This window comes from Meleagris gallopavo, chromosome 22 (genome assembly GCF_000146605.3).
Source record: "Meleagris gallopavo isolate NT-WF06-2002-E0010 breed Aviagen turkey brand Nicholas breeding stock chromosome 22, Turkey_5.1, whole genome shotgun sequence".
Classification (NCBI taxonomy): Eukaryota; Metazoa; Chordata; class Aves; order Galliformes; family Phasianidae; genus Meleagris; species Meleagris gallopavo.
In genome coordinates this window covers 9,420,291-9,434,327 of record NC_015032.2, presented here as the reverse complement: position 1 = coordinate 9,434,327, position 14,037 = coordinate 9,420,291, and the positions used below count along the sequence as shown (strand labels likewise).

Below are 14,037 nucleotides of genomic sequence, written 5' to 3'. Positions count from 1 at the left end.
AAAACAAATGCATCTGCAGAAAGGCTGCTCTGTAACGATAAGGAAAAACAATGTTACAGCTTAAAATCTTCTAGTTGATTTCACATAGTGCTGACTCAGCTGGTAATCCAATCATGAAGAGATTTAACCTTTCTTGGTAGAAACTAACACATACAGATTAATTTCAAAAAGGTATAATAGCCATATGCTGACACTGTATTCAGTATTTATATATATGTATGTGTGTGTGCTAACAGAAATATGAAGTTTCATAGAACTTTAATAACTCCCAAGTGACAAAATACTGGGATTTGAAAGTCATATACTGTCATTTGTTAAAAATACTTTTTCCACTAATTGTCCTTTGCCAGTAACTGAGATGTTCCTTCAGAGTTCTTTTCCAATAAATCTGACATTCTTTATATAACTTGTCTTTATTGAGAAGAACAAGCAAACAAACTGAATTTTAATGGTCTGAAACATATTAGGAACAGAATAGATGAGATACAGAAGGGAATTCAGATGACAGTCTTCTCATGAAGAGAAATCAGTTTTCAGGCATTATAAAAGACAGATTTCAAATAGAAAAAAAAGAAAAAACATTAAATCAGCTTCATGAAATATTTCTCACATTTAGATAAATACAGAGTTCAGTGACAACACTAATCTCAAGGATCACCCAAAGGTAACACTAAATATGGCTAGCTCTGTGTGCCATCCTGTTAGCAAATAGAGAAGAACAAGTCATAATTTTGAAGAAGTTATTATGTTGTAAATATTCTCTACATATCATAGAATGGCTCTGGTTGGAAGCCTAAACATATATAAGAAAAAGATCAGAAGACAGATACGTTTGTGCTTTCACAGAAAGACAAGACATATGAAAACATTTAGACTAGAAAGAACTTAAAAATATATAATTTCAGTAAATATTATGCCACCAACCTCTGCTCACTTCCTTTTTGGTTGTTTTATTCTTAATTATTTTTTCCTTTCTTAATATGCTATCTCCATTTCTTCAGCTGAAAATTTATAGACTTCCACATCATCCAGGTCTTGTTAGACAAACAGCACCCAGACAGGTAATCCTAATGAGATTTAAGATTGCATAGTTACATAAAAGTTTCAGTTATTCATTAATGGACTGCAAATCTGTATCTGCATTTTTCCCATAAGTCTGTTATTAAAACAATTTTCATCTTCATACCACAGGAAACAGATGCAACAGAAAGCTTTACCCAAGGCAAAGGCACACAATAAATGAATAGGAATTGTATGCAATAATACTGATAAAAACAGTCATGCTTATCAAGGAGTCTTGACCATAGCTTTCAACAGCTGATAGGAAATCGTGCAACTAAAGTCCCTTCTGTCAAGCAGTCTATGAATGAAAAGTCACATAGATTCAAAATCCCTCACACATACAGGCAGTAAGTATTAAGGATGAGTGTTAACTGATAAGCTCATGATGAAAAATAATAAGATTTCTAGCTGCTTTCAAACATTATCTTAAAATTAATCAGTCTCATGCTCGAAGATGAGTTTTCAAGCTTTCATTGCCTTTATCTGAATTACTGTTTAGTTTTCAGGTTAAATTCTTCTATATTTGCCAGATAGCATACTGGCTTCATGTACTGCCAGAACATTACTTCCAGAAGGTCCAAAAGGTATGAAGCGAAGCTGTCCATACACTTAATTAAATATATATATATTCTTTTCAAATTATTCATATTAATACTTTTGTTTGCATTTTACCAGTGAACAAGCAATTGCATATCAAATGCTATTCCTGCCTGCACTACTTCTCAAGAGAGATACTCACTAGTAACATATTTGCAAGTCAAAACTACAGAAGTTTCTGGTCCAAAACTCAACCAAACCTTCTTTTAATACTAAGGGAAGCTATACCCTGATTACAGCATTTGTATGCAGCCATACACAAAACCAAACCCTATGAAGAAAAAAGTTGGTATCTACAAATGGATTTTACTTTTGTCACTGCTACAGGAGATTTTTACCCGATGCTGCTCCAAAATTGGTAAGATATTTGTACTATAAAAATGAAGTTCTGGCAGGGGAAGAAAGGTAACTTTTAAATAGTTGAGCTTTCCTATTACACAAAAGCAAAATAGATTTTACTGAATCTCACCAATAGCATAGGTGACACTGTACTGCACAGTAATAAAGATGACGACGTACTTTGTTGTGGCCTGAAAATTTAAAAGGAAACAAGAAAAAGGTATCAGATTCTTCAAACAAACAAGACAATTATGCCATCAATAAATGTCCTCCCTCACATAGTCTATATCAAAGCGGTCCCAAAACTGTTATTCATATCTAACAAATGTGGAGGTTCACCTTGTTGCAATTCCTTTAATACTTGCTACATAGGGTCAGGATTTGAATTATGTCCTTTTAGCTAAGGATCAAATTACTCATTGTTCTACTAAACAACATTTTAAAGTGTTTAGAAGTGTCAGTGGGTTTTATTTATTTCAAAAGTTATGAGACTGCATTAATTCAGATGAAAAGTTTCACCTTGCAAGGCAGCCAGTACATCACTTTTTTGGCTAAGTGTCCATATAAACGAATTCAAACTATCACCATAGAACTCGCTCATGAATTTTTATCTGGTAAATCAAGCAAGAAAAATCAACTAACTTCTAAGATATAAAGTAACCAATCTAAGGTAACTAACAGTACACCTTTACATTATTTTTCTTCAGTGGCAAAACTAGTTTAAAAAAAGAAAAAACACAAAATACTCATCACTTTCAGCCATCCCCACACTCCTGATAATTTCTGCCCATTCCCATACTGCAGCATATCTAGCTCTTAACTGTGGCAGTAGAACTGTTAACAATCTGGACTACTGTATGACCCTACAACTGAGTGATAAGAGGTAAATATGTTTGCTTAGTTTAACTGAAAATACTTAATTATCCAATTTGCACAACTTGAAAAACAAACACTTGTACTGATAAAGTAGTAAACTATAACACAGGTACATCATAGAATCACAGAATTGCTCAGGTTGGAAAAGACTGTCAAGATCATCTAGTCCATCCACAACCTAACCATACTACCCTAACAGCCCTCCATTAAATCATGTCCCTGAGCACCACATCCAAACTGTTTTTAAACACATCCAGGGATGGTGACTCAACCACCCCCCCCGAGGAGCCTATTCCAGTGCTTAACAACCCTTTCTGTAAAAAAGTTTTTCCTGATATCCAATCTGAACTTACCCTGGCACAACTTAAGGCCATTTCCCCTCATCCTGTCACCAGTGAGAAGAGACGAACCCTGATCTCACTTTTCAGACTATTGGAAGCACTTTTCAGATACTGGAAGAGAGCAATAAGGTCTCCCCTTAGCCGCTTTTTTCCTGATTGAACAGCCCCCAGTTCCTTCAATCTCTCCTCATAGAGCATATTCTCCAAGCCCTTCACAAGCCTTGTTGCCCTTCTTTGGACCTGTTCCAGCATCTCAATGTCCTTTCTATACTGAGGTGCCCAAAACTGAACACAGCACTCGAGGTGGGGCCTCACCAGTGCCGAGTACAGGGCAGGATGACTTGCCTAGTCCTGCTCATCACACCATTCCTGATACAAGCCAGGATGCAGTTGGCCTTCTTGGCCACCCAGGCACACTGCTGGCTCATATTCAGCCCACTGCCCATCAGTACACCAAGGTCCCTTTCTGTCAGGCAGCTTTCCAGCCACTCTTTCCCAAACCTGTATGGTCGCCTGGGGTTGTGGCAATCAAAATACTGGGCCCTATTGAAACTCATACAGTTAACGTTGGCACATCAAACCATATCCAGGTCCCTCTGTAGCGCCTTTCTCCCCTCAGGCAGATCAACACTGCTTCCCAACTTGGTGTCATCTGCAAACTTACTGAGGATGCACTCAATCCCCTTATCAACATCATTAATAAAGATTTTAAGTATAAAGTACATAAGTAAAAGAGGAAAACAAGTAACTTGCTCTTTTGCTGCAAAGAATGTAATATGAAACTATATTTCACACGGCCAATAGCAAATGCATTTATTACATTTGCAAGCAGTCAGTTATCTAGGTTATAAATCAGAGAAGGACAACAGGAATCATCTGAAAACTGTTGTAAGGAAAGGGAATATGTTATCATGTCTTCTACATGTTCACTTAAGCTGATCTTCATAAATGTGAATTAAACAAGTATAAACAACAAAAAAACTATTTTCATCAAGTGTTACATAACCTAGTTTCTCAAAGTGTAATGAAAAACACTCAGGAGTATACAAAACAAGCATTCATTTAACCAACTATTAAGCAAATGAGTGGCACAACAATGCAAAAAGTCCTCTGGCAAAGACTGAGGTGGCATATCACTTCAGCACACTGGCAATGCACCCATGAAATGAAGGAGGAGTTACGATCTTTAAGAGTGCTTTGAAAATTAATTCTCATGAAGGGAAAAAAAAAAAAAATGTATACACTCCCTTTTCTGGCACACAAAAAAAATCAACTGTAGTGCAAGCCAGCATCACCATCAAAAGCAGCAATCCTGCCTCTATTTACTGCCAGATGCCTCTTGTTAGCATATCTCACTTGCAAAAGGAGCTGTGTGGTGAATTGGACAGGGAAATTATATAAGGCAAAACTGATACGGTCCAATGGGGGAGGAAAAAACCCTATTAACTACAACAGATGAATTTCCTAACATGCTGTGCTGCTCAGTTATACAAGTAGTTTCATGTGTTTGATGGCGAGAACAGCCAGAGCATCAATGCCAACTTAAAGTGTCCATGGAATGAGTGTGAAAAATTCACTGCCAACTATCTTCATTGAAGAAGGGTATTCTGACAGCACTGCTTAACTCCTTAATTTGGGAGCATGCCTCTTCCCATGCCAAAAGGACAACACTGAAGTGGTCAATAGTTCTGGCTTCACTGTGCTGCCTTCTATGCCTGGGGATGCCTGCAGGCTGATACAGAATCTGGAGCTGTTTCTATTCTCTTTGCAGTTTGAGCCATGTATAAACAAATGTACAGTTACAGCTCTTAACTGTGAAGCTTGTACTTCATATTTAACAAAGTACATAAGATACCTTCTGCATAATTACTTAATTACCATAATTCTTATTACTCCTGCACGTTCACTGCAACCTCGTTTCATTCAAAAATGGGACAAATCATATGCTTCCTTTGGTGGAATCCACTCAAACATGATAACATTCTGAAGGAATGCTTAGAAGTTAGCTTTTCTATGAATAAGCTGTTTTTAATGCTCTTAAGGAGAAGATGGCATCTTTGCTAGAAGCCAGCAGATTAGCTTTTCTGCTTGTCCACAAAGTATAGGACACAATGCAACAAACGTTCCACTCTGCTGCAAGTATGGGAGCCCACTTCAGTGGTATTCTGTGGCAGGATAGCCAAGGGTACAAGGATGATGTAAATTTCTCTAGGAGGAGAAAAGAAATCATTTAAAACCTTCTATGAAATGACACTAAAGGCTTAAAAAGATGTATATACTAAAAGAAACATTTATTCAGAAGACAAGCATTATTGTTGTCAAAAAGAAGCAGTATTGGGCACACAGAAAATTATAACATTTCTCAGAGGGAAAAAAAGAAAAAATTAATATGTTAACTTCTAATTTCTAACTGCCTCTTTTCCATTCTCTATAATCAGTGAATCTTCTTACACACATCAACAGATCTTATAATATTCAGCAGCACTAAGGCAAGACAGATAAACAGTTTTATGTTTAAGAGTTTCCCTTAAAGAAATTCTTATAACTCTATTTACAGCATTATAATGGTCATTTCTAACTGCAACACACTTATTGGTTTTTCCACATAGCCTCAAGAACAGGAACAAATGAAAGCCATCCTGAGAGAAAACCCTGTATTTAACATAGCACTAAGTACGAACAGCTCACTTCATAGAGCGGTTACACTTTCTTTAGCTTCCTAGCATACAATGCCTGCAGTACACATTTGGAAGCCTGTCATTTTCTCTCAGAACTTAATGCTACTTTTAGTTCCGAACGATGCAATTGCTAACCTTACTCAACTAACGGGGCACGCCACACTGTACCTCGAACACAAGCCCCAAGAGGAGGCCCAGCGCCGGGCCGGACACGGCGTCTGCATGTTTCTGGATGACGAACTCATGGCTTAGAACGGCCAAGCTGCTATTTTTTCTGAGGAGACCCGAGCCGGCCCGCTAAAACAAACGACACTTCTTCCCGCCTCCCCAGCTAGCCTCATCTTGCACGCTGTAAACATAACCAGCCCAACGCTCGTCCCCTTTCGAGTTCTAACCAATCAAGCGGAAGAACAAAATGATTGACAGCACCACGAGCAAATCGTTAGGCGAACTGGAAGAGCGGACCCGAAGAGGGTGGGCGTTTCACAGGCAGTTGGGCAGGCGGGGCTGGAGGCGGGCTTGGTGTAAGTGATGCGGGTCTCCTAGCCGCGGTGGGTGGGGCTCGCTCTGAAGCCCGTCGCTGAGCGCCGTTAGCGAGCACGGGCTGTGCGTGAGGCGCGGTGAGTGCTGAGGCGGCTTCGTGCTGTGGAGGCCGCGCTTGAGGCGGTTCTGGTCTTGGGAAGTGTGCGAGCTGTGCTGGGCCGTCAGCTCTCCTCACGAGTTCTAGAATCAGTAGAATTTTTTATTTTATAGAGAGTGGATTTTGGAGTGTTCTGAGGTCTTATGAGCATGGAGATGGGTCATCTGCTGGAATACAGCAGGAGGAAATGAATCCTTTTATATATAAGAAAAAAGTACTAAAACTTGAGTAGCTTTCTGTTGCTATTTGCTATAGCTGCAGATTGACAAGTGGCCGTGATTCCCAGCAGTGCTTCTCTTTTTTCCTGCCATGCCCTAAAAAGGGGCAGGGAATGGTCAATAGACGGGAGAGCCCAAAACCACAGACTTACACCCTGCTTTCATAGCCCTGAATACACTAACCTGATACATTCTTAAGCATTCATTTTGCTCTGCCTCAGAGCGAGCAAGCTAATTTGAATGCTTTTGTTACGTAGGGATATAGGTTTTTTTTCCTAAGGATCCTTACGCGTGGAGCTTTAAAAGCTCTTATTTCATACAGCTTTGATATAGGTAGATTTTAGGTAGTTTTATTGCATAAATTTCAGCTCTTACACTTGCAGAAGCTCCAAACAAGCAATATTGTTTGAATTTTTATTTTGAAGCAAAGCTAAAGCAATTTAGGAGCAGATAACATCAATTACTTAATCTCTTACATAGAGGCATGTTTTCCTTTAGGAGAAGGTAAGATTTTTTATTTTTTTTTTAACATGTTAATCAAATTTAAAATTTGTAATTAATCTAGTAATTCCATTATTTTACTACAGTGAATTTTAAGGCAGATTTAGATCGTGAGTCTTAATGAGGTGATCAGATATGATGATTTACAGTAATGTTAAACTAGCATTTGTGCCTCAAGAGCTATCCGCTGACTTCTGTACATATTAGCTTAAGTTTTTTTTACATAGACATATGCTGTATGCTTAAGAGCAAATTGTTGTTGTCTAAAATAATTATTTCAATTGACAAAAGTCTTGAATCTATGGTTTTTTTTTCTGCAAAACATTGTGTTGGAGGCAAGAAGAATAAAGACATGATGCAGACCTCTGTTTTACTTCTTAAGAACCCTTTGGCACAGCTTTCTTTTTCTTCTCTGATGTTTGATGACAGAGTTGTGTTAAAATAGTGAGGTGATCACTTCTGTCTATTGTAACATTTTCAGCACTTTTGGTATTGATTGAACTCTGATAAATGAGTAAACCCTGTTTCTTAAAGCACTGTACATATGTTTAAGAAAGGTCAGCAAAACCCCATGTTTCTGTTGCTTACAGTTAGTTTTCTGAGGTATCTTCTCAGAATTTATGTTACTTAATATTTGGAAAGTGAGATAACTAGATGGGTCTGCATAAGGACAATGTATTTATTTTTCTGACTACTAACTTCTCTGCTTGGTTTATAGTTCTGTGTTTTTGTTATTTAAGCTCTGAGTCCTGGATTTAATGACCCAAGTTTTCTTTACCTCTTTCATTCCACATCTTCTGTATTATATGTGGACATGTACAACCTACATCCCACATGGTCATTTTAATTGTCCTATCTTTTAAATAAATGAGCTTAGCAAACATAGGTATTTTAATGGGGGGGGGAGGAGGAAACATCTAAATGAATAAACAAGCAAAAGACTTAGCTTCCTACTAAGAAATCATTATTGTGCTAACCTTTCCACTTTTCTGTCAATATATCCCTTTTATTTATGGGGGATTACATACATTCCTTATGTAAAGGAATGAAACTGAAAATTAAGTTTAGCCAGCAAGATTGAGAACAACTGCATAATGCTTAATACTTATTCAACTCTTTAATTTTGTTAATTTGTTCTTCTAGTATCTAGAAAGCAAAGTGAAATCGGTATCTTTTGCAGAACTGTTGAAATCAACCTGAGATCTGCTTACCTACTTGGAAGTAACTGAGAATGACTCCTTTATTTTATGCTTCAGTTAAGCAAGATGGATTAATTCAGAGTTTGAGTAAATCTGGTGAAGAAAAAACTCATTGTCATGGGGTAAGTAAATCCAGTTTAAAAATCATGATCATTTATTAGTAGTCATATCTGTTTACCTTTGGGAGACTGAGGGCCTGAAAGCTTGCAGGGCTTTTAACAGAACCAAAAACATGTATTACTTGCTATTAAGGCCTAAATAGAAATTTTGGAAGCAAAATCTGTCATGTATCTAAGGTAAGCACCATCCAACTTGGCTTATGAATCTTTCTTAGAAGATTTGTTATGTTGATTGTTAGGTTTGTAGAACAATTTTGGCTTTATTTCCAAATAAGCCTTTGTCCAGTCTTTATGCAATTTGATTTTTATGTGTACAGAATGTATGCCTATAGGCTCTCGTGCTAATAGCACTGCAAAAACAGCATATCTCACTTGTTAACAGAGCTGTCCTTAAAACTGAAACCTTACTTTTGTTCCAGATCCCACTCAAGCCCATTAACTTCTAATACCTGATGTTATCTAAGTTTGTTATTTTGGCCTGAACGTAGCATACGGTTTAAATAAGGAGTGAAGAGGCTTGTGTTTTTTAAAGTCTTTTTCATGCATCTTGTGATTCATAAGGAAACATAAAAATAATTTCAGCATGCTTTTGGATGTTTATGCTCAAAAGGGGGAGAGAATGCACATGCTTTTTTTGAACCTTTTCTCCTCTTTTATATTCCAAATAGATCACTCGAGTCTGAGTAACACTAAATTTACCTTGTCATTTACGAGGGAAAAGTATTTTATTCTCCCTTCCATGTCTTCAGCATTAATTAAATGGACAGTGTAAAAAGGTATGGAGGATTGCAAAATAGTAACAGCAATACAAGAAAACAGACTAATCAAAACTAACTATGAAACTGCTGATTGGAAAAACACTTCTGGTTCCCTGTAATATTTCTGTCAACTTAACATTTCTATTAATTGTTACTGTTCACTACTTACTCAATAGACACAAGAAGGGCTTAGATACATTAATAATTTGTAATTTGCCTAGAACAGATTTTATTGTCCTTGAAAGACTGTAATTTCCATGCATTATAAAAACAGATGAACGTTCTGGGTGAAACTGTGGCACCACCAGAGATAATAGGACCTGGATTTCACCCTAGGGTTTTATGTAATAAGCTCTTAAACTGACATTTCAATAGATGACCTTACAATGCAAAGACTAATATTTCATTAATACATTGATAAGTTAAGTAGTCTGTCAAGGAAAACTAATGACTAGAAATAATTGAAATTTAAATTAAACCATTTTTTTCAGTCGGATCTTTTTTTATCTGGTTGGAAAAACACTCTTATTTTTTCTAGATTTCTGAAGATTCTTCTCATCAAATTGATGTTTATAAATATATATTATGTTTTCTTGCAAATCTGCTGAGCTGATGTCTATGAAGTAGTGTGTCAACATCTTACATTGGTATTGCTTAGATGTGGAATGACCTAGCAGCAAGTGTCCTAAAATGGGTTAAAAATAAAGATTTAATCCATTGTTGATCCTTTTCACTTCTGAAGTGCAATAAACCACAAAGTTTTGAAGAAAATTTAGAGATTTAGAGTATTAAATTAAAACCCTGAATTAGGACGTAGAAACTACATGGAATTAATGTTCTTGTAAATACAGTTTGTATAACCCAAACAGGAAAGAAAAAAACACCTTATATTCTTTACATTTTGTCCAAAACCAATTATCTTGCCACTGTCACTGTGTCAGAGAGCAAAACTGAGCAGTATAATCTTAACTTTCTTATATAAGTTCTTTTGCTTTATTTTTTTCCCCATAAAAATTATGAAATTGGCTTATCCCAGCTTAATCATTTGCTCTGCTCTGTACAACAGCCAGGGAGATATGCTGGGAAGAAATACTTCTAATCAGATCAAAGAGACGTCAATAAAGATTTGTTTACATAGGACTGGATATTTCATTATAGCTTACATGGCAAAAACATGTATGGAATGAGATTTAGCCATGATTTCAAATACTTGATGTGGCCAGCAGAAGAGTATGCCCTAGACTAACAAGAGGTATGCAAGTTCTTGTCTTCCATCACAGCACAGCACAGATTGTTCCATGCTTACCTCACTAAGAAACAATTGAACATAGCTACCAGGTTTGTTTTGGAGGCTCAGAGAGGCCACTGCTGATGGAAGAATCAGGCAAGTCAGTGTAGGATGAGTGTGCCTTGGTCTTGGTTTTATTACCATGATGGGTTTTAACATGCTTTACCTCACTTCATGCTGCTTCAGAACAGTTGGTATCTCTGTTACGTGAGGAAACTTTACCCTCAGACTTTCTGTGATTATCAGGAAAATCAATGAAGTATTTTTGCCAAAATCTTGAACTGAATATTGAGTGCTATTACAAAAAATATTTAGAATAGCATTTGTGATTATTAGAGCATACTTTTTTTTTTCCAGTGAAATAAATGAACACTAGGGGATGCTGCATTTCTACCAAAGTTAGAAAACAATGTAGGAAAAAATGCCAAATATCTGAAATTTTACCATTTCCTTTGACATAAAAGCTGAGGGGAAATAATTTTGTTCAATTGATGTAGTAGCAGCAGTATTTTATTGCTGCATATCAAGTAAGTAGAAATAGATCACTTTTTAATCATTTACTGAAAGTTTGGGGCAGATGTCATTTTAATTTATGCATAAAGAGGTTTATTTTAAAGTATTTTTCTTACAGAAATATCCAGATCAGCTTCGGGATCCCATTTGAATAGGTTACATACAAAAGTAGGTGAAGTATATAGCGTGTCTGAAATATTCAGAACTATAGAGATGTTGGAACTCTTTATTTTGGAAACTATCCTTAGACAACAAATACAGTACAGCATGCAGGTTTGAGATTTAAGTTGTTTCAGGACAAGCCTGGTTGTTTTGTACAAGGATTTATGCAAAAAGAAGAGAACCAAGGAGTCGGTCTTGGTGATCCTCATTGGCCCCTTCCAACTTCGGTGTTCTATGATCCTAGGCCAAGTGCTGAAAGGCATTTTACTTACAGGAACACAAAGAACTAAGTACACAGAACTGTAGATGAATGGCAGGTGCTGCGTGGGGAGATTTTCAGCACTGAAGAGTCAAAGCACAGAAAGTCCAAATTTGTCAAATATTTGTGTGTAATTTTCTTTTTATAGCCATGTCTTGCAGAAGAAAGAGGGCAGTACAGACAATGTGATTTAACAGCCCCTAGCCGTTGAAAGGGGCTCCCTCCCTCCCTCCCTCCCTCTGCTGTTTGTTGCTGCTGAATCTAACCCTACTGTTGCATGCAGTTTTCTGCAGCAAACAAGTAGAACTGGCTCACTGAAGTTCTACGCAAATAATAAATCTACTGCAGTGGAAGGAGTGGGAATACGTGTGTGGGAATGGGGTTGGGAATTGCAGAACCCTTTTAATGGCAATAAGCTTTTATAAATTTAATGATCCTGTTTACTTACATTCTAAGGCATTACTTGAGAGCTGAGCCCCAGGCATGTATACTGATAATATCTATGATTTGATACAACTGTAGTTTAGTAAACATATTATTGTTTGTGAATTAGTTTTTTCCTGCTAGGTAAGGCTTACAAGTATGGAACTACCAGAGCAGTCAAGGAACAGACAATGTATTCCTTTAGATTGTTTTGGTGGGCTAGTTTCAAATGCTTCTTTTGTCAGTCTTTAGATCATGTGATTTGATTTGTACCTTAGACTTAAAATTGCTTAATATGGTAGACTTAATATGGTAGAGGTTTTCCTTACATATTTTAGATGTTTTTCTACCATCACATGAAGAAGAACACAAATGCAATGAAAATTAAAATTTAGTTGTAAAAACTAGCAATTTTTTTTCCCTAGATAATGTTCATCTGTTGTTAGTGTTTGCACTGTGCTAATGTCCAAGACTGGTTGTTTTTCCAAAACATTCTAGTTACTTTTGAAAGAAGAATCAGAATGCAAGAAGACATTAAAAACCTGTCGGATACAAGACTGCAATCTGAGGTGCTTTTAAGAGAAGTACTGCTGAGATGGAGAGGGCAGTAAAACAAGGGGCACAATACTAATTTTGTCCTACAACAGCCTGTGAACAGACGTTGTATAATGTTGCTTAAGAACATTTTTAGAATTCTCTTTTTCTTCCACTGAAATGTTTTGGTATTTCCTGAATGAGTAGTGACACTGAAATGTATCATCACATCTTGCAGTGCGGGAATGTTCTGTTCCAGCAAATCTTCAAAAGCCAGGATTAAGCATGACTATTATACAAGAAGTCGGAATAATGCTTCAGAAAGGGGCGAACTGACATTTTTCATGAGTTCTTCTTGGACGTGTGGTAACTTACTCATAGAAATACATTTATTCCCTATATACTTTTGTTTGATTGCATACAATCTCAATTTTGAATTCCTGACATTTTCCACTCATAATACAAGGATGTTGTGGCTTTATAGTAATGGAGTGTAGCAACGTTCATTTAATAAATAAATTGCAGAGCAGTCTTGCTGTGTTTACCTAATTTATGAAGGCTGCTCCAAAAGTGATGCATCCTATTTTGTGATGTTGGCCCACAACATAATGTGATGTTGGCGGTATGGCAGTAGAGGCTTCCCACCAATATTCTTTTACATTTTGTTGCTGTGTGACAGATGGCAGCAGAGAGGCAGTCTGACAAAATGACATCTGGCATGGAAGTGCAAATGAAACAGGGGCGTGGAACTGAATTCCTCCCTGTTTTAAAAAAAAAAAAAAAAAAAAAAAAAAGGCACTCATTGACATTCATCGAGATGCTTGCTGAACGTTCATGGAGACCAAACAGTGGCTGTGAGCAATGAGGTGTGGGTGGTGTGTTTCAGCAGTGGTGGCAACAACATGAAAGACAAGCCATGTTCTAAGTGGCTGTGCATTTTTTTATGAGCACAGCATGCAGGTTCTTGTTCATGGCTTGTGAAAATGCACAGCTAATTGTAGTGACTGTGTTGAAAAAGAGCATTTTGTAGCTTAGAATTTAATCTATCAAATAGCGTTATTGTGTTCTTTGTAACTGCTGTAGTTTCCATGGAAATAAATAGAAGCATTATTTCCAGAGCGACCTACGTACATACTTGTATCTCATTGTGTTGTTGGCAAGGTCATTTAATGCAGCATGATTTCTTCTGCTCTTTCAGCAGTATGTTATTTGATGTGGATACTGTAGATTTCTCTACAGTAAACCTCCCTTTTTGAAACAATTTTACAGTGGCATGGTTTTAGTCAAGTCCTCATTCCTGTCACCTAATAAGGAGGGCTCATTGAGCGTTGTCTGCAAGTCTAACAGTGCATGAAAAATAATAATTTGTAAAGGTGCCAGAATGAATTCAACTATTTCTGGAGATGTTAGATAATGTGAGTGAAATGCGTGCTGATCATGGCTAAGTCTTTTACGTGGCTTCACAGACAGTGCCACAACTGTAAAATGTGTTTCTTCTCTTCAGAGATGTGGTTATATTTCAAAAATTTT

At 36.9% G+C, this 14,037-nt stretch overlaps 1 long non-coding RNA gene across 4 annotated transcripts in view; it reads right to left on the bottom strand.

Moving 5' to 3' along the window:
• The window catches only part of LOC116217389, an 8,923-nt gene extending 1,669 nt beyond the window's left edge, over nt 1–7,254 (bottom strand). The window contains exons 1-4 of one of the 4 annotated variants that reach the window (XR_004161866.1): nt 6,062–6,282; nt 2,129–2,189; nt 925–1,067; nt 1–509 (exon numbers count right to left, since the gene is read on the bottom strand). The exon at nt 1–509 is cut by the window's left edge and continues 1,669 nt beyond it. This is a non-coding gene — a long non-coding RNA (uncharacterized LOC116217389). The other 3 variants (XR_004161868.1, XR_004161867.1, XR_004161865.1) reach the window with 3 other exon arrangements.
• Nucleotides 7,255–14,037: the final 6,783 nt, after the last annotated feature.